The sequence below is a fragment of the Macrotis lagotis genome, chromosome X (genome assembly GCF_037893015.1).
Source record: "Macrotis lagotis isolate mMagLag1 chromosome X, bilby.v1.9.chrom.fasta, whole genome shotgun sequence".
In the NCBI taxonomy this organism is placed as follows: Eukaryota; Metazoa; Chordata; class Mammalia; order Peramelemorphia; family Peramelidae; genus Macrotis; species Macrotis lagotis.
The window spans coordinates 259,851,960-259,876,999 of record NC_133666.1 but is presented as its reverse complement, the minus strand read 5'-3'; the positions used below and the strand labels follow the sequence as shown (position 1 = coordinate 259,876,999).

General features: G+C 37.5%; 1 pseudogene; it reads left to right on the top strand.

Annotated features, from left to right (window-relative positions):
- Nucleotides 1-3,949: 3,949 nt before the first annotated feature.
- On the top strand, nucleotides 3,950-5,213 carry LOC141502730 (alpha-enolase pseudogene; annotated as a pseudogene).
- The last annotated feature ends 19,827 nt before the right edge of the window (nucleotides 5,214-25,040 follow it).

Below are 25,040 nucleotides of genomic sequence, written 5' to 3'. Positions count from 1 at the left end.
CTATGATAGCTTTCTACTCCAAAACAGTTTGCACTTGACTCAATAGAAGATATTCAAAGCTCACGATCAAAAGTCCCCATAATCTGGCACCATCCTATTTCCCATTTTCTCTCATATTTCTCCCTTCCATGAACTTAGGACTTGAGGTAAACTAGTCAACATGCTCCATAAGGGCTCAGCAGTGGAATGTCCTTCCCTATTCTGACTTTAAAATTTGTACTTTAAAACTCAACTGAAATGCCACATTGTCCATGAAGCTGTCTCTGATATTTTCAGTTAATACTGACCTTTCTGATTTCTGACTTTTCATAATATCTCTTTTATACCCTAGCCATATGTTATCTTGTATTATAGTTATTTTAGTATGTGCAGTAACTCTTTCTTAGGCTCTAAGCTCCATGAGGGTAGGAACTGCACTTTTGTATCTTCCTTGGCCCCTCCTTGCACAATGTTCTGCACCCAAGAGTAATTTTTTTTAATCAAATATTTTTGTCTGCTTCATCTTCTACAAAGGATGTTAACGTGCAAGCTACATTTATCTATGTATACAGAGGTCTGTTTTATTAAGTTTAACACATGCAGGGTGGATATAAGAGCATCCCCACACATTCCCTGTCTGTCTCTGGTTAACCACAGGGGAACTCTGAGGTCAGATTCAGTCAATGTATGTCTCAAGGCTAGAGGGCTGGCTATTTGAGATAGTAAAGAGTTCCCTAACTGACTGCTGCACCAGAGAAAACAATGATTCATAATATATTCAAAGTGAAATAAACCTGACCTTCTCTCTCCTTTTCTAGCTGGCATAACCCTGTTCAATTCAAGTAATAGCTCCTGACTATTTGAAGACTGGAAAAACTACCCTTTGGGTCACTAAACCAGATAGGAACCCCTATGAAATGAAGTTTCTTATTACCTTTAAATACAGATAATAACTATCAGTTATTTGCATCAAATGCTCTTTTATTATAAGAGTTTAACAAGAAAATGCAGAATTTGAAAATGTGAAAGAAAGTGTCCTAGCTCTATCAGATCTCAAACTATATTATTAAGTGCTAATTATCAAAACTATCTAGTACTGACTAAGAAATAGAGTGTTGGGGCAATAGAATAGAATAGATTGGGTACACAAGCAGTGTACACAAGCAGCAGTAAATGGTCATAGTGATTTAGTGTTTGATAAATCCAAAGATCCAAGCTTGAGAATCAAGAACTTACTATCTGACAAAGCTACTTGGAAAACAGTATGGCAGAAACTAGGTATAGACCAGTATCTAAATGGATACATGTTTTAGACATGAGTTTTAGACAAGGTGAAATCCTTAACAAATTAGAAGAGTAAGAAATAGTAAAATTGTCAGATCTATAGAGAAGGAAAGAATTTATAATCAAGCAAGAGACAGAGAGCATCACAAGATGTAAAATGGATTATTTGATTATATTAAATTTAAAAAGTTTTTCAATGAAACCAGTATAACTAAAAAAGAAAGCAAAAAGCTAGGAAATAATTTTTCAGATAGTATTTTTGATATAGGCTTCATTTCACAAATATATAGAGAAGTGCATCAAATTTATTAGACTACAAGTCTTATTACAAGACTAAAAATGGTCAAAAGATATGAATAAGTAGTTTTCAGACTATGAAATCAAAGTTATCTATATGGAAAAAATGCTCTGAATTATTACTGATTACAGAAATGCAAATTAAAGCAATTCTGAAGTACTACCTCATACCTATCAGATTGACTAATATGACAGAAAAGGAAAATAATAAATGTTGGAAGAGATGTAGGAAAATAGGGACACTGATGCACTGTTAGTAGAGTTGTGAACTTATCCAACAATTCTGAAGAGCAATTTGGAATTATGTTCCAAACTGTGAACCTAAGGCAATCAAACTGTGTGTTTCCCTTGATCCAACAATACCACTACTAGAACTGTATCCTAAAAGGAATTTTAAAAAGGGAGGGGAGAAGATCCTATTTTACCAAAAAAAAATCTATTTATAGTAGCTCTTTTTGTGATATCAAAAAATTGGAAATTGAGGGGATGGTTAAAGTGGGCAATGATAAACAAAGTTGAGTATATGATTATAATGGAATACAATTGTGCCACAAGAATTGGTGAGCAGGCTAATTTCAGAAAAAACTGGAAGAACTTACATAACCTGAATCAAAGTGAATTGAGCAGAATCAGGAAAACACTGTACACAGTAAGAGTAATATTGCATAATGATATTATGAGTCACTTAGCTATTCTCAGCAATATAGTGATCCAAAACAGTTCCATAGGACTACTGATTAAAAGTGCTGTCCACATCCAGAGAAAAAACACCTAGATTCTGAATGCAAATCAAAGCATATTGTTTTTCACTGTGTGTCTATGTGTATGAGTTTCCTTTTGATCTTTTACAACATAACTAATATGGAAATACATTTTACATAATTGCACATATACAGCCTATATCAAATTGCTTACTGTTTTAGAGAGGAGGGAATTAAGGGAGGGAGGGAAAAAACTGAAACTCAAAATTCTCTTAAAATGAATCTTAAAATATCTTTACATGCAAATAGAAAAATAAAATACCATTAAAAAAAAGAAATGCAGAAAACATATTATCCTGAAAACATCTTTAGCAGAAAGTGCTAGGGCAACAAATAGATACTAAATTGAACAAGCTGCCTATTTTTTCATAGTCCATTCCCAATCAGCAGGCCAGGTGGAAGGTATAATGGTCAGAAGGCCTGACCTGGAGTCAGGAAAACCTGAGTTCAAATTCGACTTCAAAACTTACTAGCTATGTGACACTGGGCAAGTCACTTAACACTGTCTTCAGTTTCCACATGTGTAAAAATGAGCTGGAGAAAGAAATGGCAAACTATTCAAATATCTTTGCCAAGAAAATCCATAAAAGGAATCACACAGAGTTGAATTCAATTTAAAATGATTGAACACATTCTGATCAGCATGCATAGTAGAACCAGCATATTCATACTCTTCTAGTAGTGATGAAGTAGAGAAGATTTTCTGGGCTAGATTATACAGAAGACTGTCCTAGAAAGGATATAATGTTAAAAGCACCTCGATTTTCAGTCTCTCAAGTGGGGAGGGAGCCAAGTATAAAAGATCACTTGTGAGCCAAAAGAGGATAAAAGGCTATAACACATACATACATGCACACAAAGACAACAGTCAAATGAAAAAAGCAGCAATTACTAACCCATATACTCCTTTCTTATGAAAGGGAAACAACTAGGCCTTTGCAAGTTATTTTTTTATGGTGGACTTTATTTTTATAGTCACATAATTGACTGAGGAATAAAAAAAATTGTAAGATTCTAGTATATATTGTTTATTGACTTCAAGAACGCATTTTTACCCAATAAGGCAAAATATAACCTCAAAGGCTGTATCCATACAGGATGCCTCTTGTACATATACCAAAATCATACAAGACCATATGACAGATATGACTCCAACTATAGTATTGTTCAACAGTACAAGCATGAAAATGGGTAACTAGGTGGCATGGTGGCTAAAACTGGACTCAAGAATATTCCTTTTCCTGAGTACAAATCTGACCTTGGACACCTTCTAGTTGTGTGATCCTGGGCAAGTCACTTAACCGTGTTTGCCTCAATTTCCTTATCTATAAAATGAATTGGAGAAGGAAATGGCAAGCCAATCTAATATCTTTGCCAAGTAAACCCCAAACTGGGTCACAAAGAGTTGGACACAACTGCAAAACAACTTTAAAATGACAAACATGAAAATGTGTTCTCAAAAGCCATTTATCATCATTACCCAAGATATCTTAGATGAGATTCAAATAAGAGATGAATCTTCTTTTGAGGATGAGGTTCTCCAAATGATCCTATTCAAAGAAAATTGAATCAGCCCTCTGGCTCTATTCTCTGAACCCAGAGGAATAATCCCCATCCAGAAACTCAACATGTCGATTGTAAAGATCATCGTAAGAGAGAGCTTTGACTCTCATGGAAACCCCACCGTTGAAGTTGATCTCTTCAGAGCTGCTGTGCCCAATGGGGCTTTACTGGCATCCATGAAGCCCTGGAGCTCCAAGACAATGATAAGACCCACTATATGGAGAAAGGTGTCTCAAAAGTGGTTGAGCACATCAATAAAACTATTGCCTCAACCCTGATTAGCAAGAAACTGAATGTTGTGGAGCAGGAGAGGATGGACAAATTGATGATAGAGATGGATGGCTCTGAGAATAAATCTAAATTTGGAGCAAATGCCATATCGGGAGTGTCTCTGGCTGTTTGTAAAGCCGGGACTGCTAAGAAAGATGTCTCCTTGTTCCACCATATTTCTGACCTTTCAGGCAATGAAGAAGTCATCCTGCCAGTTCCAGCCTTCAATGTGATCAGTGGTGGCTCCCATGCTGGTAACAAGCTAGCAATGCAGGACTTCATGCTCCTTCCTGTTGGAGCAGTAAACTTCAAGGAGGCCATGAGCATTGGAGCTGAGGTCTACCACTGAAGAATGTGATTAAGAAGAAATATGGATGGGATGCCACCAATGTAGGATATGAAGGTGGTTTTGCTCCAAACATCCTGGAGAATAAAGAAGCTCTGGAGCTGCTGAAGGAAGTGATTGGCAAGGCTGACTATACTGACAAGGTTGTTATTGGCATGGATGTTGCTGCCTCTGAATTCTTCCGATCTGGGAAATATGACTTGGACTTCAAATCTCCTGATCATCACAACAGATATATCTCATCTGCCAAGCTTGAGGACCTCTACAAGAGCTTTATCCGGGACTATCCAGTTTGAAGATCTTTGACCAGGATGATTGGGAAGCTTGGAAGAATTTTACGGAAACTGCAGACATCCAAGTTGTAGGGGATGATCTCACAGTGACCAATACCAAGGGCATTGAAAAGACTGTGAATGAGAAAGCTTGCAACTGCCTCCTGTTCAAAGAGAACCAGATTGGCTCTGTGACTGAATCTCTCCAGGCATGCAAGCTGGCCACATCCAATGGGTGGGCAGTAATGGTTTCTCATCATTCTGGGGAGACTGAAGATACCTTCATTGCAGACCTGGTGGTAGGTCTCTACACTGGGAAGATCAAGACTAGGGCCCCCTGCCAATCTGAGCGTTTGGCCAAGTATAACCAGAATTGTGTAAGAGCTGGGCATCAAGGCTAAATTCACTGGAAGGAACTTCAGAAACCCTCAGGCCAAGTAAGCTCCATGGCCATGAAGCCTCAGAGCTAGTAGTGACAGTCACCTCTGTAGAAGTCCTTCTCCAAAGAATGGGCAGCACTAAGTAGTAGACCAGTTTTGTTTTGGGGATGGGGGCCTCTGCTACCTAACTTCACCCCCTCTCCCACCTTTCTGTGTTGTTCTCATTACTTCATTAGAACTGTCTTATCAGAGACTGTACCTGATCATTTGGTCCTTATCATCTTGTGACTGGGCTAGAATGATCTGTTCTCACCCTTGCCCCCAGTGTTAATGTGCAGAGCCATATACTTGTGGTGCAGCCCACAGGTCAGCTTTAGTGGCATCTATGTGCAGAATAAAAGTATTCAGTAATTCACTGGAAAAAAAAAAAAAAAGAAAAGAAAATAGAATCAAAGATTTAGACCTAAAAGGAATCTTAAAGGTGACAGTCTAATATCTCCAAGGGGAGACTTGAACCAGATTTTCCTAAAGACAGCTCTGGTACTTTATCCAGTATGCTATTATAAGAATTGCAATGAGCCTCATAACACTTCAAAGCCTCTCTGTCTTGAAATCAGTGATGATGACCAAGAGATCATGTCAACTAATCCCAGAGCAGCTAGGTGGCGCCATAGTGCAAAGTACTGGACTATGGGTCAGAAATACTCTTTTTCCTGAGTTCAATTCTGATCTCAGATATTTACTAATTGTATGATCCTGGGCAAGTGGTTTAACCTTGTTTGCTTCATCCAAAAGTGAACTGGAGAAGGAAATGGTGAAACACTCCAGTGTCTCTACCAAATGGGGTAACAGAAAGTTGTATGCTACTAAAAATGACTTAACAATGAAACTATCCTAGATGTCCCACTTAACTCTTACACAACATTAATCAATTCACTTAATCTTTCTGCACCCCATCTATAATGAGATCCTCTGAACAAATGACCCAGGTTCCTTTCTAGTTCCAGAGCTATGATTCTAATAACTCATATTAGAAAAACAGAGTTGATTTCTTTAAATTGCCAAAATATTAATGTACACCGTGAAAAGTGTCCTATGCAACTAGGTTGAGTCTGCAAATGAACACCAATTTAAGTTCAGAATTTAGCAGGAGAAAGAAAATGGTTTGGATATTTGAAAAGGCAAGAGGTGAGCAGTTCTAAAGTTTCCACTTCTCCAAAAACCTATTTCTTTAATACCAATATCATTTTCAATGAGGTTTCTGGCTATAAATCATGGGCCAACAGAATCCCAATAATAATAATGTACATAAATGAAAAGGCAATAGAAAGGAGTACAATAGAGATAGGTGTGCTACAACATGTTACCAGTGGCGGTTTTCTCACACAAAAAAAAAGTCTAAGAGACATTATCTAAAATATGTATGATATATCAAGATTAAGAGGGGATGATTTTTAGGGAGAGGTCAAAAGGGAGGGACACAGGAGAATTTATAAAAGCAAAAAGCATCAATAATTTTTTTTTAAAAAAAGAACAAAATGAAACAGATAGATGGTCTATGGGTTGCATCTGTGCCTCCTGAGATATTAAAAGAATCAAAGGAAGGACTCCAATACATTGGGCAGATTCTTAATGAAGAAATAAGGAGAGGGACAGCTAGGTGGTGCAGTGGATAGAGCACTGGCCCTGGAGTCAGGAGTACCTGAGTTCAAATCCGACCTCAGACACTTAATAATTACCTAGCTGTGTGGCCTTGGGCAAGCCACTTAACCCCATTTGCCTTGCAAAAAAAAAAAAAAAGAAATAGGGAGCTAGGAAGGATGCAAAAAGGGAGAGAAAGGAAAGAGACAAGAAACAAGCAGTGGAAGGAATTTTCACTGATGAAATATCTACACTGATAAAATCATAACTCCATCCAAGTATCTAGGTATATGGGGCAGCTAGGTGGCGCAGTGGATAGAGCACTAGCCCTGGAGTGAGGAGTACCTGAGTTCAAATCCGACCTCAGACACTTAATAATTACCCAGCTGTGTGGGCTTGGGTAAGCCACTTAACCCCATTTGCCTTGCAAAAACCTAAAAAAAAAAAAAAAAAAAAAAAGGATCTATGTATAGGTGTGTATAAATATATATATTGCATAATATTTTATCTAGTTTAATTATAATCAGAGCACATTATAATTATAGCATGATGATTAGAACTTGTATATACTATTTGTATATACTTTGTGTATACAAATTCATGCATAGCTATTATATACAATATTATGATATATCTTTTTCTTCACTAAGATACCTCTGCTATGTCATATCATGACCTAGAGGTGACTCGGGCTATCCGAGTCTATCCAAGCAGGGCACATGCTTTGAAAGGTCCTATCAAACTGGAAAGACTGAATAGGAGCCCAATGATGTACTGCATCTGCTATCTAAGGAGTAGCCTTGCTAAGCTCAGACAGAAAACATTATTAAGAGTTAATCAGGGGCGGCTAGGTGGCGTAGTGGATAAAGCACCAGCCTTGGAGTCAGGAGTACCTGGATTCAAATTAGGTCTCAGACACTTAATAATTACCTAGCTGTGTGGCCTTGGGCAAGCCACTTAACCCCATTTGCCTTGCAAAAACCTAAAAAAAAAAGTTAATCAATGGGGGCCAGCTAGGTGGTACAGTGGATAAAGCACCAGCCCTGGAGTCAGGAGTACCTGGGTTCAAATCTGGTCTCAGACACTTAATAATTGCCTAGCTGTGTGACCTTGGGCAAGCCACTTAACATCATTTGCCTTGCAAAAACCTAAAAAAAAGAGTTAATCAATGGAGGCTGAAGTTTTCTGGCTAGAGCAATTCATGGAACCATCTACTCAAATGTGGAGGAAGCTAAGGTCTGCCTAAGATGGGCGGGGGAAAGGAGAAGAAGTGGTGTGCACATAGATGTCTATTCATCTCTTCTAAATATTTGGAAATATGTTGAGTCTTCCACAAGAAAGGAACAGAAAAGTAAAATATTGAGGCTATGAGAAAGTAATAGCCAATTCAATAGGAAGCAGGAGATAAATATTAATCAATTAATAAACATTTATTAAGCACTTACAGTCCTTGCCCTCAAAGAGATTATATTCTTTTTTTTCAATTTTGATTTAGTATTTTATTTTTCCCCATTACATGTAAAAATATTTTTCAATGTTCATTTTTTAATATTTTATTTTATTTTTCTGGGTTACATGTAAAACAAGTTTTAACATTAATTTTAAAATTCTGAGTTCCAAACTCTCTCTCTTCTTCCCACCCTACCCCCCTCATTGAGAAAACAAGCTATTTGATATGTTAAAAATGTATAGTCATCCAAAAACATTTCCATAATAGTGATGTTATGAAAGTAAACATAGAACCCCCTCAAAAAAAAGAAACCTCAAGAAAAACAAAAAGTATGTTTCAGTTTGTGTTCAGACACCATCAATTCCCTCTTTGGGGTTGGATAGTTTTCTTTATCACAAATCTTTTAGAATTGTCTTGGGTCACAGCATTGCTGAGAAAAGCTAAGTCATTTACAGTTGATTATCCTACAATATTGTGGTTACTTAGTATACAGTAAATTTCCCATTGTATCTGCTCATGTAAGTTCCCCTCAGCAGGTTTTACTGAGAGCATCCTGCTCAGCATCTCTTATAGAAGAATAACATTCTATCAAAATCACATTCCACAATTTGTTCAACCATTCCTAAACTGATGGGAACATTTGTTTTTTTTTTTTAATTTTAAATTTAATTTTAAATTTTAAATGAATTGAGTTCCAAATTCTCTCTATCCCTCCCCATTCTCCTCATCAAGGTGGCAAGTCATTTTTATAGTTTACACATGTGAAATCTCGCAAAATATATTTCCATATTAGCCATGTTGTAAAAGAAAACATAGATCAGAATAAAAACCCAAGAAAAATAAAGTTTAAAAAAGTATTCTTTGCTCTATACACAGACTCCATCAGTTCTTTCTCTGGGTGTGGCTATCATTTTTCATCATGAGCTCTTCGTAGTTGTCTTGGGTCATTATATTGCTGAGAATAGCTAGATCATTAGCAGCTGATCATCTTACAATATTGTTCTTACTGTGTACATGTTCTACTGGTTCTACTCATTTCACTTTGCCTCAGTTCATGTAAGTCTTTCCAGATTTTTCTTTCCAGAGAACCTAGCTCATCAGTCTTATAGCATGATAGTGTTCTATCACAATCATATATCACAAATCGTTCAGCCATTCATCACTTAACAGATATCCCTTCAATTTCCATTTTTTTGCCTCAAGAAAAGAGCTGCTATAAATATTTGGGCAAAGTTCCAAATTAAAGGAGATTATATTCAAATTGAAAACATGCTCAGTATGTAAAGGATATAAATAGTGAAAATTAAAAACAACAACAGCAACAACTTTAGAGGGAAAAAGCTCTAGCAGTTAGGAGGACTGGAAGAGTTTTTCTTCAAAAGGTAGCATTTTTTTCTGGGTCCTGAAGGAAGCCAGGGATTCTAAAGAGATGAAAATAAAGAGGAAGAACAGTCTAAAGTCAGTGCAGAGCATTTGCTTCTATGTGTGACTTATTCCTAAGACTTGATTATCCTCTTTGGAATTGAGACATCCCTAAAGAAATGAAAAAGCTTAGACTCATCTCTTATCCTCTGAAGAAATAAAAGCCTCCTCATCCCAAACCCTCCTCAGCTAAAGAGATCGAGAAAGGTTAAACAAAGGGGTTACAACTAAAATTGAATCTTTGGTGCATACGTGTTCCTTACAACCCTGACTGACCCCTACCCCCTTATGGAGAGAGAGAGAGAGAGAGAGAGAGAGAGAGAGAGAGAGAGAGAGAGAGAGAGAGAGAGAGAGAGAAGGGGGAGGATGAAACAAAGGGAAAAAAATATTGCAACATTTTTCCAATGAAATTTGTCCCAAGATTTTCCTCAATTCAGCAGGAGCTTTTTAATGGCTGCTTACACATCCTTGGGACTGTTTGTAAGAGGAAGGGGGAGGAGGACATATTTCATATTGTGTTTCCTTGTGAGACCTGAAAGATTCCTTCAGAGCTGTTCTAGTCCCTCAGGCAAATATGTATCTAGGCTCTCTGGTGTGAAGGTATTTACCAGTGAGGACATTGGGGCTCAGGTAGACACACTGTTCATCTACTGCTGCAAATGTTTTCCCAGTAAATAGGAGTGAAGTCACCAAAAGGAAGGGTGCAAGTTTTGAATAAATTCCCAATTAACAGCAAAGCGCCCTTTGGGGTTTGTATTTTGGTGCACATTTATTTCGAGAACACGTGTTTTTTAACTTCAATCTTTTAAAAGTATCTAGCCATTGGAAGTTGAAGTTAGATGTCTATTAAATTTTAGCATGGAAAGAACCCTAGATATCATCTAATCCAATGGCTTCATTTTACAGTTGAGGAAATTCAAGTTCAAGCAATTCTTTAAAACTGCAAGCTGCAACGAGAGTGGTGACCTCCATTGGTAGAGGGGGTTTCATTTAGTATTTCCTTGTATCAATGAAATTCCAGGCCAAGCCATATTCTAATATGCATCTGATGCAGAAAACCATTCCATTAGCTGGTGGTATAGTTATTATTATTCTCACTTTCAAAATGAGGAGATAGAATGAGAGAAGTGTCCATCAATTCAATTCCTTCAATTAAATACCTACTAATTGCCAGACACCTAAGTACTGGGGATACAAAAAGAGGCAAAACCAGTCCCTGCCCTTCAAGATCTTACAAACTAATGAGGACTTTAGACTTGCTACTATGTGGCAAAGTCAGGACATTAAACAAAAATATTCAGATATGCTAAAGTCAGTATTCCTTCTATAAAATCACTTCCCTTTTCTAATGCACCACCCAGATTCAGGATCAAAGCAGGGACTTCCAGGTCACTAGATTAACTAGATACATGAGAAGGCTATTGCCTTGAGATCAAGCAGATAGCCCACAGTGAGAGCCAGAGAAGTGATGCAACTTGTCCAATATAACTTAGACAAGCTAGTTGTTGACTGGCAAAGAGAGAACTAGAATCCAAGTCTCTTGGTTCCCAACCTGTGTTCTCTTTCCACAAAGCTCCCTGTCATCAAATTGGTCTGTCCAATAGTTCTTTCTTTCTTAGTCCATGAATTATTCACCAAAGAGATGGAATGGACCTATTTGTGGTCAACACCTTGCTTCAGTCAATGCAAATGCATGGTTTATCATGGTCAGGGAATAAAATATTCCCTAATTGAAATAAGATGGATGCACAGGAATAAGGCAACCCAGGGTTTGGGTTTTTTTTTAATCTTCATGTAAGAAGTACTGTTCTTGGAATCAGAAGTCCTAAGTTTGAATTCTAGCTCTGACATTTATCAACTGTGAGCCTCTGGGTAACTCATTCACCATCTCTGTGCCATACCAGGGAAATGAGGTCATAATATTACAATTGAAAGAATAAAGCTTTTTCATTATTAAAGAAATACTATTATTACTAGGAAATTCTTCCTTTCCTTCTTCAGGAGTTTGTCCCATCAACCATTTCCTTAGCCTCTTTTAATCATCTTTTACCTGCAAACATGTTCACCTCTCCCCTATCCCCCAACTGAAAAAAAGAAAAAAAACTTATCCAACTTGATCACTTTCCCCAAGTTATCAAGTTGTGTGTGTGTGTGTGTGTGTGTGTATATATATATATAGATATATATATAGATATATATATACACATATCTTCCTTTTCCCTTCCAAAGCCTAGAAAAAGGTACTAATACTTACTGTCACCAATTCTGGGCAAGTCATTTCATCTTTCAGTTTCCTCATCTACAAAATGGAAACAATGATAGCACCTATCTCACTGAGCTGTTCCTGAGGGCCAAAGGAAATAATATGTAAAATGCTTTGCAAATCTTAAAACACTATAAAAAAAGTTAGCTTTTAATATTATTGTTTCACATCAACTTGTCCAAGTAAAACTCAACATATCCATCATTTTTTATTTAAAACTTATTTTCTTAAATTCATTCTCTCCCTCCCTTCCTCCCTCTCTTTCCCTCTCTCTCTCTCTCTCACTGGAACATTCTCTCATTTAACTAGACTAGAAGTTTTCATAATTCTTTCTCTTCCTTTATTCCCCACATATTTGCATGGTTGCTAACTATGTTGATTCCATCTCCACAAAGTCTTATTTTTTTTCCTCCTCTCCTCACATTGCCATCACCTCATTCATACTCCCCCCCGACCAGATTATTACAGATTATTGAAACACCCTGCCTCTAGTTTCTCCCTTTAGCAATCTATTCTCCACAGACCAGCCAAAGAAATCTTCCTAAAACGTGGGTTTGGTCATGTTGTTCCTTTTCAATAATATCCTATTACCTCTAGAATTAAAATGCACACTGCTTAGTCTAGAATTTAATGTTACCCCCCACACACACTCTAATATTTCAGTCTTGTTTCATTCACATTCTTCCTCTTCATGTACTTTATTTCTCATCCAAACATCCTATTGGCTGTTGTCCAATATTAAACTGCCTTTTCTCATTTCTAGGCATTTACAAAAACTAGCCCTATCCATGACTGGAACGTCTTCTCTTTTCATCCCATTCCAGCCTTCCAGGATCCTGCATTTCCTTTAAGACCATATGTCAATTCCTCCAGGAGCCTTCTATTTTCCCTGAAACCAAAATGGAAGCATTCTAGTCTAATCCTTCTATTTTATCATGGCAACAGGATCAAATTTGTTCTTTGTTCCCATGTGTTGTACTTAGTATATATAGGGGTAAGTAGAGAGAAAGAAAGAGACAAAGATAGAGAGAGGAGTGAAAGAAGGAAAAGAGGAGAATAGTAGAGAAGAAAAGGAGAGAGAGAAATATCCTCTCCACTTCTTCCCCCCCTCCCCTAGCAGGAGTTCACTGCTAAATGTTTAACAATTCAGTTCTCATGGCAGCTAGGTGGTGTAGTGGATAGAGCACTGGCTCTGGAGTCAGGAGGACGCAAGTTTAAATTCAGCCTCTGACATTGCCTAGCTATGTGACCTTGGGCAAATCACTTAACCCCATTGCCTTCAATAAATAAAATTTAAAAAAAAACCAACTAGGCTCTCCAAAATAAAAAAATCTATGTAGATGTGTGACACAATTTTAAATTTAATCTGCATTATTGAGTCTAGATAATCAACAAAACAATAAATCAAGTCCTGATTTGTAATGATTGCCAATTTCTGAGACTTAAACACACTGAAATTTTAACAATTTGTTAGATTTAGGCTCAGCATTCTCTTTGACTGTTAGCCTCCCAAGGACAGAGACTGTGTCATTTAAAAAAAAAAAAGTATGTCCTTTAAGATTAACTTAGGGGCATCCCTGGAGTCAAGAGGACCTGAGTTCAAATTTGAGCTCAGACACATAATAATTAATTGCCTAGCTGTGTGACCTTGGGCAAGCCACTTAACCCCACTGCCTTGTTTAAAAAAACTAAAAAAAGAAAAAAAGAAAAACTAACTTAGAAGGACAAGCAGGTAGAGTGCTAGGCCAGAATTCAAATCCAGTCTCCGATACTAGCTATTAAGTGACTAGCCTAAGCACATCACTTAACCTCTGTTTGCTTCAGTTTCCTCATCTGAAAAAATGGAGATGATAATAACATCTCCCTTCCAGCATTGTTGGGAGGATCAAATGAGATAATTATTGTAAAGTAACTTACTATGGTATCTGGCTCATAGAAAGCACTATATTAGTTATGTTGACTTCATTGTAAGCAAATAATAAAAGGACCGAAAGGTTTAAATTGCTCTGTAGGAAATTCAAGTCTGGGTATACGATATATAACTTATACTCTAACCAGAGTTGAAACAATGTTAAAACAAGGATGGTCCCAGCTTTCACCTTCCCTGGAGGAGGAAACCTCTGCAGCCATCATCAAGGGACCTCTTAATAACAGTAGTCACATTCTTGATTAATTGATGCAAGTCTAGGACAAGATAACTCAGTTAAAGATTGGATCACAATGACAGCAAGACCAAATGGATAGAAAACAACAGAATCACTGGCACTTGTACCCATCAGAGTACTGCTAAAGGAAGAAGCAGTCCCTCAAGAGAGAACAGATCCTCTCATCTTAAGTAAATCAAAATAAAGCAATAGATCCTAGGGGAAAAAATAGGTCTCCTTTAACAAAAAAAATTCATTTTTCAGTCAAAGTATGAAGGATTGTCACTGTGGTCACTACCATCCCTGTGGCCACCACTGCCTGGACCATTGCTGCTATTGCTGCTGCGAACACTGTTTTTGTTGATACATTGCTGCTGAGATGTTGCTATGCTGTTGCTTCTCCTGTGGCTATTTTGAAGTTTGGGGTCTGAAACTGGTCTTCAAAGTTTCCATCATTGTAGTTTTCTACAACAGAGAAGAGACTGCTGCAAAACTAGAGTCTGCGGATGATGGATTGGAGAGTTCCAATTCAGAACAAGATCTGCTATGACTGTGGGGAGCTAGAGTGATGGACATGTGAGAATGATCTTATTGTCTCTGAGGAAAGGTAGATGTAAAACACAAACCTACTGGGGGGACTATGATCCATCTTGAAATGACAGAGGAAAGGATGCCTAGAGTCTAAGTTTACTTATGATGGTTTCTTCTACACAATGTCAGCCTTGGTGGAAGTTGCAATACCATACAGTCCAAGAGACAAAGAAGCAACATATCTAGAACATGGAAAAGCAAAATGGTGGTTACAGCATCCAGTGTCTAGATTAAGCTTGGCCCTGGACTTGTGTAATCATGAGCATGCCATCTGATCTCTCTGTGTCCCAGTCTTCCTATCTGCATAAGGGGATTAATAATAATTATTTTGTTTTCTTTTTTTTCTTTCTTTTTTTAATGATGCATCTTTTAGCTGAATTTTGGCAAGAATGTCAGCAATGAATGTTTTATGCTTTGTTTTATCCTGTTTTGAATATACAGAAACAGGTTGGTTGGTTGGTTGGTCCTTGTCCTTCACTATCGAAGAAGACCAAAATGACATCACTATGTTTGGGACAAATTACAGTGTGTGGCTGATCAAACCCATATGAGCTCGGAATGCTCTACCACAGGTTGAGCACAAATAGTCCATGTGATCACCTGGGGTGGGTACTCTAAACCTATGGATGTCATGTTTCCTTTGAGCTGATTCAGTTCTACCTTCCTCACAGCACCTTCACTGAGGAGGGCATGCCATACTGAATGGTCCTGTGCCAGTGTTTCTTACACTGTACAGTCAGCTCTAAAGTTCTTCAATGAGACCTTCAGGGTGTCTCAGTATCACTTCTTCTGACCCTTGTGAGGTCTTGTCCTGTGTGAGTTCTCCATAAAATAGTTTTTGGGCAAGCATGCATCTGACATTCTAACAACATCATACTCCAGTGTATCATAGTTGCACTCTCTGTAGTAATATTGGAAGATGGTAAGTATAATCATAACTTACATTTACATTGCACAACCTTGAAGTTTTCAAAGAACTTTGCATGTATCATCTCAATTGAGCTTCACTACACATACACACACACACACACACACACACACACACACACACACACTCCTGGGAGGTAGGTTTTCCTAGGACCATTTTCACAGATGAGAAAAGTAAAGCTCAAAGAGGTTGTCACTTGCTATGGTCACTGATTAGTAAGTTCTAGAGATGAAATTCTGACTCAAGTTTTCCTGACTTGTCCAGTAGTCAGTTAGCTATCCACTATGACACATTATATCCGTGAATGAGAAAATGTATATGAAGTCATTTGAAAGGAAAAGTACTTTATGGAAACAAACCAAAAAAAGAGCATCTCCAACTATCTGACAAAAATAAAATAACCCATTCACATACTCATGTAGATACATATAAACAATTGCTTGAATTTATATAGGAATTTTCATACATCACCTTATCGAGCCTCCCTACAGCTTTGTCAAAGATTATAGATAATACAAATATTACTTGTCCCAATTAGCTATTCAAAGTATCATTGCCCCCTATGCATGAGATCTCCAAGGATCAAACTTGCATGAGATCATGGACAATTCATAAATGATAAACTTGGAGCAGAAACCTGAGGATTCTGACTCCAAGTCTAATTGTTTTTCCCCTGCATCACTTGTCTCCTCCAGATTAATCATTTCTTTCTTTTTTTAAGGTTATCTTATTTTATTTTTCCAATAACATGCAAAGATAGTTTCAGAATTCATATTTTTGTAGTTCAATCATTTTTCTGACTGAATCTTAATCACTGAATGGGTGTTGCCTCATTAAACTGAGAGTTGTTAAAGACCTTATCTTTAGAAAGCCAAAATCTCCCATTGCATCCAGAGTCATCTCCATTCATTCAAATTTAAATCTGGCCACTGAACCCAAATAACACTGGAGGAGAAAGCAAAGCTGATGACTTTGCACAGTCTCCCCTCACTTAAATCCACTTCACTTGTATGTCACAGCATCACATCCCAGATATACTTCCAGAAGGAAGGACAAATGACAACAGTCTCCTTAGCCACAAGCACCACATAAGTAGCTATCCCTTTAAGCTCGGTGCATAAGAGATAGGTGGGATTTTTGTTTTAGTTTTTATGCTTATAAAACTATCCCTAAATTTTTTATCATACATGTAATTTGTGTGAGAAAAATATCAAGTCATAGGATGATAATAATTACAGTGCTTTATAATATATATCATATTTTTAAGGTTAATGAATTGTTCTCCTAACCTAGATGCTGGAACATAAACAGAGAAAGAATTATTAACCCCACTTTATAGAAGAGGAACCTATGTCACAGAGAGCTAGAGTGACTTGCTCAGGTGTTAGCGACTGTTGTGTGTGGGAGCACTATAAACTATCATCACCTGGTGTCCTTGAGCACCAGAGTCTTTTTTTATTAAGTGCCAAGGGAGTGAGAGTGGATTAGAGACTGGGGGGATATTTAAGCACTTTTGTTTTGGTGAACAAATGGAGACCTTGGAGACCTTGGTGTATAGGGAGAAACTTGTCTTCCTTGTCTCCTGCCCCTTCAACACTCACCTGGGCAAGAGTGAGGGAGTCCAGAACAAGGACTCAATATGTGAGGTCTGAATTGGGACTCAACACTCAGGATTACACAGTCAATAGTTGTTGGAGTCCAGACACATATCCTCTTATTACAAAATCTTTTTCCACTTGTCATTTCCTAAAATCGTTTCCCACTTGTTATTTCCTAAAATGACAAGAATCTTAAACAAAAACTTGCTCCTTCTGCCCCCAAAAATTTAATACAAAAAGGTTGTACCTCTTTAATATAATTTTCCCAAATAGATTTTTTAAAATACTTTCTTACATCAACTCCTGTTAAGAACAACAATTAATGATCATGAAAGCACTCCAAACACTTAGAGTCTCATAAAACTTTATTATGAGCAGTGATATTAATAGTTAAACATATAATGCTGTCCATTAGGTAAGCTTATTTAACAATGGGCTCTTTTCTTTTGGTCTCTTTGCCATTTAGCAATTCTTGTGTTGAAAGTTCATGATAAATGAAAATTAGTAAATCTCTGAGAAAAACATTCCTGTAAGGTCAGTATTATTTTCTATTGTTATAGCAATAGGTATTATGTAAATACTTGTAATAGAATTCTGCCAATTAGAAATCATAAATGTTAAGTGACTTGCCCAAAACCACAAGTCAAGTGGATGGCACAGGTGGCATGAAAATGCCATGGTCCTGCCCCTTTTTAGCCTCTCAGTCCATTGGTCAAGATTACTAGAATCACTTGTATTTTTATAACTTGAGAAATTCATCAAAATAGAAAGCAGAAATTCAGTCAACATCTGGAATCAAAAGACTTATGATGGAGTCTTTATTTATATAACTATATTTGCAAGTTAAAAGTCAAATTTAATTATTTAAATATGTATGAAGTGACTATTAGGCTTAAAAGTCACTGTGAGGGATACACAGATAAATAAAAGAGCATTACTTGCTCTCCAAGAGCTTGCAACATTGCAAAGGGTATAAGATGAATTCACAAATAATACTAATACAAAGAGGAGCATGATGTAGCATAAGAGAGATAAAATCATAATTCTGAATGAGTTCAGAGAAGAGAGAAAGATAAGTTGTCTGAACAGAATCACTATTAGGAAGGTAATGTTTGAAAATGGTCTTGAAGAATGGGTGTATTGGGTAAAAGAATAGGTAAAGACTGGAATTAGAGCTGGAGAATGGGAGTTCTTTCCAAAAGGATAGAACAACATGATCAAAGAAAAGGGGAAGGAGAGCAAAACATATATTCAGGAAACATTGAGTAGTCCAGTTGAGTTAGAGTAAAATATATTTTCTTGAGGGAATATATTTTCTTGTTTCCTCCTCTGTCTCAAGAGGAGTAAGGGCAAGATGAACAGTCAAGGCAATGTGAAGTCAGAAGAAGGGCAAGATGGGAAAACCATTGAAATTATGGAAGTAGCTTTTGTGATAGACTTATCTTAAAGAATGTGATCCACCCGCGACAGAGCTGGTGGTGTTGGAACACAGACTGAAGCACATTTTTTTTTATTATTATTGTTATTGTTTTGGGGGTGGGGTTGTGGGGCAGACGGGGTTGGATGGCTTGCCTGGGGTCACACAGCTGGGTGATTGTTGGGTGTCTGAGGCCAGATTTGCTCCTGACTCCAGAGTCAGTGCTCTTTTCACTGCACCACCTGGCCACCCCTACTATTATCGTTACCATTATCATTATCATCATCATCATCATTATTATTATTATCATCATCATCATCATCATCATCATAATTTTATTTTATTTTGGGTTTGTTTTTGTTTTTGCAGGGCAGTGGGGTTGGGGTGGCTTGCCCAGGGTCTCACAGCTGGGTGATTGTTGGTTGTCTGGGGCTGGATTTAGGCTCAGGTGCTCCTGACTCCAGAGCCAGTGCTCCATCCAATGTGCCACTTAGCTGCCCCTATTATTATTATTATTATTATTATTATTATTATTATTATTATTATTATTATTATTATTTTATTTAATTTAAAAAAAAGAAATTTCAGGGAAAGGGACAGGATTAAAGAATATGGAAGGGGCATAAAAGGTCATCTTTCTTCCTCACTAACTAGCTGTTTCCTAATCCATAAAATAAGAAAGTTCAAACTATAAAAGTTCCCTAGCTCTAAATTTTGTGGTCTTGTAATTGGTCCAAAGTACAAAGTACAAAAGAAGAAAATAAATAAGGCCCAGTTGGGAGAAGTGATTTATCCAGGGTCACACAGTTACTAGGAAGCAAATCTAGGATTCCAATCCAGGTCCTCTACCTTCAAATCCTTTTCTATTTCTCCCATTCTACCTGCAATTATGATGCCATTAACTTAAAATTTAATTTTAAATGCACAAATAATATGGAAGGGAAGGGTGAGGGGGGAAATATGGAACAAAGATATAAGCTGCAAAGCAGCTGGGCTCACCCAGTTATGGATCAGAAAAAGGTAACAGCTATATTTTCCTGAAAGCTTAACTAACATGCAGGACTTTGGAAGAGTGAGTCATTTGACTTCTGTTTACCTCCATTTCCTCACAATAAAGGAGTTGGACTCAAAGACTTCAGAGATCTCTTCTAGTTTTAGATCTATGAGGCTATAAACTGGACCTCTGATTTCATTGGCATAAAGAACTTTCATTGTTATTGAGTTAAGTCTGACTCTTTATGACCCCTTTTGAGGTTTTCTTGACAAAGATCCTGGAGTGATTTGTCATCTCCTTCTCCAGCTCATTTTACAAATGAAGAAAACTAAGATAAGCAGGGTTAAAGTGACTTGCCCAGGGTCACACAGATAGTAAGTGTCTGAGGTCAAATTTAAACTCAGGAAGATGAATTCAGATGCTCTATCAATTGCGTCACTTAACTGCCCCAGTATAAAGAACTACAGGTAAGGAAATTGCCTCTACTAATTGGTATCTGTCTGACTAATTACAGTTTTAGCCTCTAAGAGATTTGCCTTGAACCCAAAGAGATAGGTTTGCCTAGGGTCACAGGGTCAGCAAAGGTCAGAGGCATTACTTGATATCAGGTTTTTCCTGACACTCAAGCCTGCTTTCTATCCACTATTTCATATTCTCTTTTGGTATGTAGAACTTACATGAAGCAAATTGAAAGGAGCAACTCCCCCTAACCCAGTCTTTCTTTGATCTTTCCCCAGCTTTCATCTATGCCTACCATAAAGAGGACCTACAAAGTACTAATATTATCTCATTTGATCCTCACAACTAGGTAGGTGCTGTTGTTATCTCCATTTTATAGTGGAGAAAATTGAGGCAGGGTTAAGTGACTTGTCTAAGGTCACAAAACTGGCAAATATTTGAGGCCAGATTTGAACTCTAGTCCTCCTAAACTACAGACCTGGTGCTTTGTCCACTGCACCACTTACCTTTCATATGTCCAGTTACCTAGCATTAAAAGTTATTTTAGAGAGGGCACCAAATCTTTTTTTCTTCCAAGAGCAGATCCAGTCTGAGCTTTTCAAGCAACATAATACAATTTCTTCCCCTCCTCTGCCTCCATCATGGCAACCAGGCACCCCACTTGTTTCCATCTGGAAAGCCTCAGGTAGTCAACATGTTGAAACAAGCTTAATGCCAACGGCCAGTGTTTGCAAAAGGTTGCAGTCTCTGGCAGGTCTTGTCAGCCCTGCCACTGATAACAATAACAAGAAGCCTTTAATTCCAAAATGGTATTTACCTATAAAAATGCATTCTTACAAAGAGTGTGTATATAAAAATCCAGACCCACACATGAGCCAGACTCAACTTGCCTTTCTCCCTGGTTGCTGAGAAACCTCACAAAGATTACAGATACTTCTCCTGTCTCCAGTTGATACCAATTCCATTTCGTTTACTCCTCTTCTGACTTCAATCCCATTTGACAGTGAAACCAGAATCAAAAGGAACATTTACATAATGGAAAAAGTGGAAGCTAGAGTCAAGTAGCAATGAATGAGGAAATCACACATTTCACCATTCTTTTTGTGTGGCTGACTTATCCCTGGAGTGCCCTTGTAATTGTATCAAAGCACCGTTTATTATTTACAAATGCCCATTTTCTTCCTAGACCAGGTTTTGTCTAAATGGGTTTTCAGAGCTGGTCTTACCGCACTGAAGGGTCAGTTGATGCTCCCATGTAATCTGCTACATGTCAAATTGCATTATGTTATAAACCCCAACCAACATGTGAGAAAACACTCATTTGAAAATTCAAAGCCTCTTAACTGGACCTTGATCTTTTCAAGGAAATATCAAAGATAAAAACCCCAACACAATTGTTTCTGCCTTTACAGGTATGATGGGTCTTTTCCCTGAAATTAGAATATTTATATACATTGCTCCTTGTGCTGTCTCCCTAATTATAATTATGATTGCTTACTATGGTTTCCACAGTAACCGTTGTCACTGAAGTGCTTCATAGCCAACCTGATTTCCATCCTCCTGCTGATATCACAAATATTATGTGACACTTTAACTGAAAATATCTACAAATGGGTGTCTGAATGTGATGTTTTCTTTATAAGGGAAGGAAAACAATTATTAGCTTTCATCTCCATGGTACATTTGAGTCCTTAATTGCTCCCAATTTTTATTCAGAAAGAAATACGTGAATCCTGAACCCACAGGCTCTGTGTTCTAATTCTAATGTTACAAATGTTTCCATTAACCTTGTTAGAGTAAGTTACAGAGAAATGAGCAAAAGTCCAAGAAAAGCAGCACTACACAATGGGAAGAACAATGGATTTGGCATCAGAGACCTGTGTTCAGGTTCTAATTCTGCCAATTACTATCTTCCTCATATAAGTCAGTGAATTTCTCTGAGCCTCATATTCCTCTTACGGAAAATGAGGGAGTTGAATTAGATGTGAGAGGTCCTTCCAGCTCTAAATCTATAATCTTAAAAATATAAGCCTGTCATATAAGCTCTCTGAGTCTTATTCAGTTTCCTCATCTGTGAAGTGGGGATAGGAATCCTTACACCACTGACCTCACAAAATTGTTTCCAAAAAAAAAAACTTTATAAATAGTGATGTCTGCTATGTACATATGAGCTGTTCTTACTCTGAGGTCATACCATGTCAAGTCACTAGAAGTGTCTCTTCCTAAGGTTCGCTTCTACTGCATACTGGTTCTTTTGCATTGAGTTGACAGCCTTAGAGAAAAATAGTGGAAACTTAGAGGGATAGTGAAGAATAGAAGTCAGGTGTGCTATTGTCCATGCAGTCACAAAGTCACCCACAAACAGAATGACTGAATAACAGCACAGAAGACCTTAATCTACTGCTTTGCTATCACCTTCCCCCAATTCCATCAGTCACTGATTAGAGTGCCTTTCTAATGTTCATTTCTCACTAGTAAGAGGAAATCTGTCAGTCTTTTACTAGTACAACAGGATCTGATGAGTAAGAGGTGTTCCTCAGAGCATGCATCAGGAGCTGCCTGGCCCTGATCTTCACTCTCCACTCCAACCAGGTCACTCTCCATGAAAGCAGAGTGGGAGTCAGGTTGGACAATCTCCCAAGATCCACCCTTAGCAGGAAGTATCTGCTATATCCAATGCATGTCATTCTGATTCCAAAAGGAATATTCTTTGACAATCTACACAATGCTGACAAAAGTGTAAATTCATATTAGGTCTCTTTTGTCAAAGGACACCTTTCCACTTTCTGTTAGCAATCAACAAATTGTGGGGTGTTCAATTTGGGGCTAGAAGAGGTCTACTTTAGAATATGATCTCCTTGGGGGTGGCTAGGTGATGCAGTGGATAGAGCACTGGACCTGAGTCAGGAGTACCTGAGTTCAAATCTAGCCTCAGACACTTTATAATTACCTAGCTGTGTGGCCTTGGGCAAACCACTTAACCCCATTTGCCTTATAAAAACCTAAAAAAAAAGAATATGATCTCCTTGAGGAAAGGAACAATTTTTTAAAATTATTTTTATTTAAACATTTTATTAGTTTTTCCTACTACATGCAACAGTAATTTTTACCAATCATTTTTTTTGCAAAGATTTTGAGTTTTACAGTTCTTCTCCCTTCCTCCTTTCCCTCCTCCTTCCCCCTGACAGAAAGCAATCTGATATAGGCTCTATATTTATAACCATGCTAAACATAAATCAATATTGAACATGTTGTGAAAAAAGAATCAGATCTAAATGAAAGAAAAACATTAGATAGAGAAAATGACTTAATACATAAGACAACTTTTAAAAATTAAAGATATGAACTGATGCTGAGTGAGATGAGCAGAACCAGAAAACACTGTATACCCTAACAGCAACATGGGAGTGATGATCAACCTTAAAGGACTCACTCATTCCATCAGTGCAACAATCGGGAACAATTTTGGGCTGTCTGCAATAGAGAGTGCCATCTGTATACAGTTAAAGAGATGTGGAGTTTGAACAAAGTTCAAGGACTATTCCCTTTAATTTAAAAAAAACAGATATCTTATTTTCTGATCTTGTTACCTCTTAGACTTCTTGTCTCTTCTTTAAGGATATGATTTTTCTCTCATCACACCCAATTTGGATCAAGGTACAACATGGAAACAAAGTAAAGACTGACAGAGTGCTTTCCCTGGGGGGGAGGGGGGAGGAGTAAGATTGGGGGGGGAAATTGTAAAACTCAAATAATATCTTTAATAAAAATAAATTTAAAAAATAAATAAATAAACAAATGCTAAAAATAAAAAAATAAAAATTGAAGATAAGCAGCTTTGGTCTTTATTCAAATTCCACAGTTTCTTCTCTGGATATGGTTAGTTTTTTCCATTACAAGTCCTTTAAAATTATCTTTTTATTGGTGAAATGAATAAGTGCATCATGATTGATCATCACCCCATGTTTTTGTTAGTGTGTATAATGTTCTTCTGGTTCTACTCATTTCACTCTGCATCAATTCATACAAGTCTTTCCAGGCTTTTCTGAAGTCCAGTCCCTTCATGATTTCTTATAGAACACTAGCATTCCATTACATACACATACCACAATTTGTTCAGCCATTCCCCAATGGATGGGCATCTTCTCAATATCCAATTCTTTACCTCTACAAAAAGAGATGCTATGAATATTTTGGACACGTGTTTGTGTTTGTGTGTGTGTGTGTGTGTGTGTGTGTGTGTGTGTCTGTGTGTGTGTCTGTGTGTGATGTATAGGAGTGAATAGAGTGCTGGACCTGGAGTCAGGAAGAGTTAAGTTCAAATCTGGTCTCAGATGCTTAACTATCTGCGTGACCCTGGTCAAGTCATTTAGCTCTGTTTGCTCATCTGTAAAATGAGTTGGAGAAGGAAATGGCAAACCACTCCAATATCCCTGACAAAAAACCTCCAAAAGGAATCAGACAAGACTGAACAATATATGTATATGTAGTGTGCAGATCTACATGTACATATATGCGTGTGGGTATATATCTATATAAATACACAAAGCTCCAAACATACACATACACACACACACACACACACACACACACACACACACACACACACACGGCTCAGACAGATTATCTTTGCTTTTAGCCCCATGCCTCTTGTTCAGAATGATTCCCTAGATTCTGAATCCCCACTTTATCTTGGTTCCCTGGGCCTTTTATCCTGGATTTCTGATCTCTTCTACCAAATTATCCAGACTTATGAGCACTATCCATCAGATATCCTATACATGGACCTTCCTGGTCCTTCATATTTTGCTTTCCTACCCTGAAGGGTAACTTAGCATACTGAAAAATTACAGTCTTAGTGTCAGGAGAGATCTGGGTTTAATTCCTTTCTCTGAAGCCTGTTGGTGTTGTTCAATCACTTCAGTCATGCCTAACTATAGCCCTGTTTGAGGTTTTTATGGCATAGATCCTGGAGCAGTTT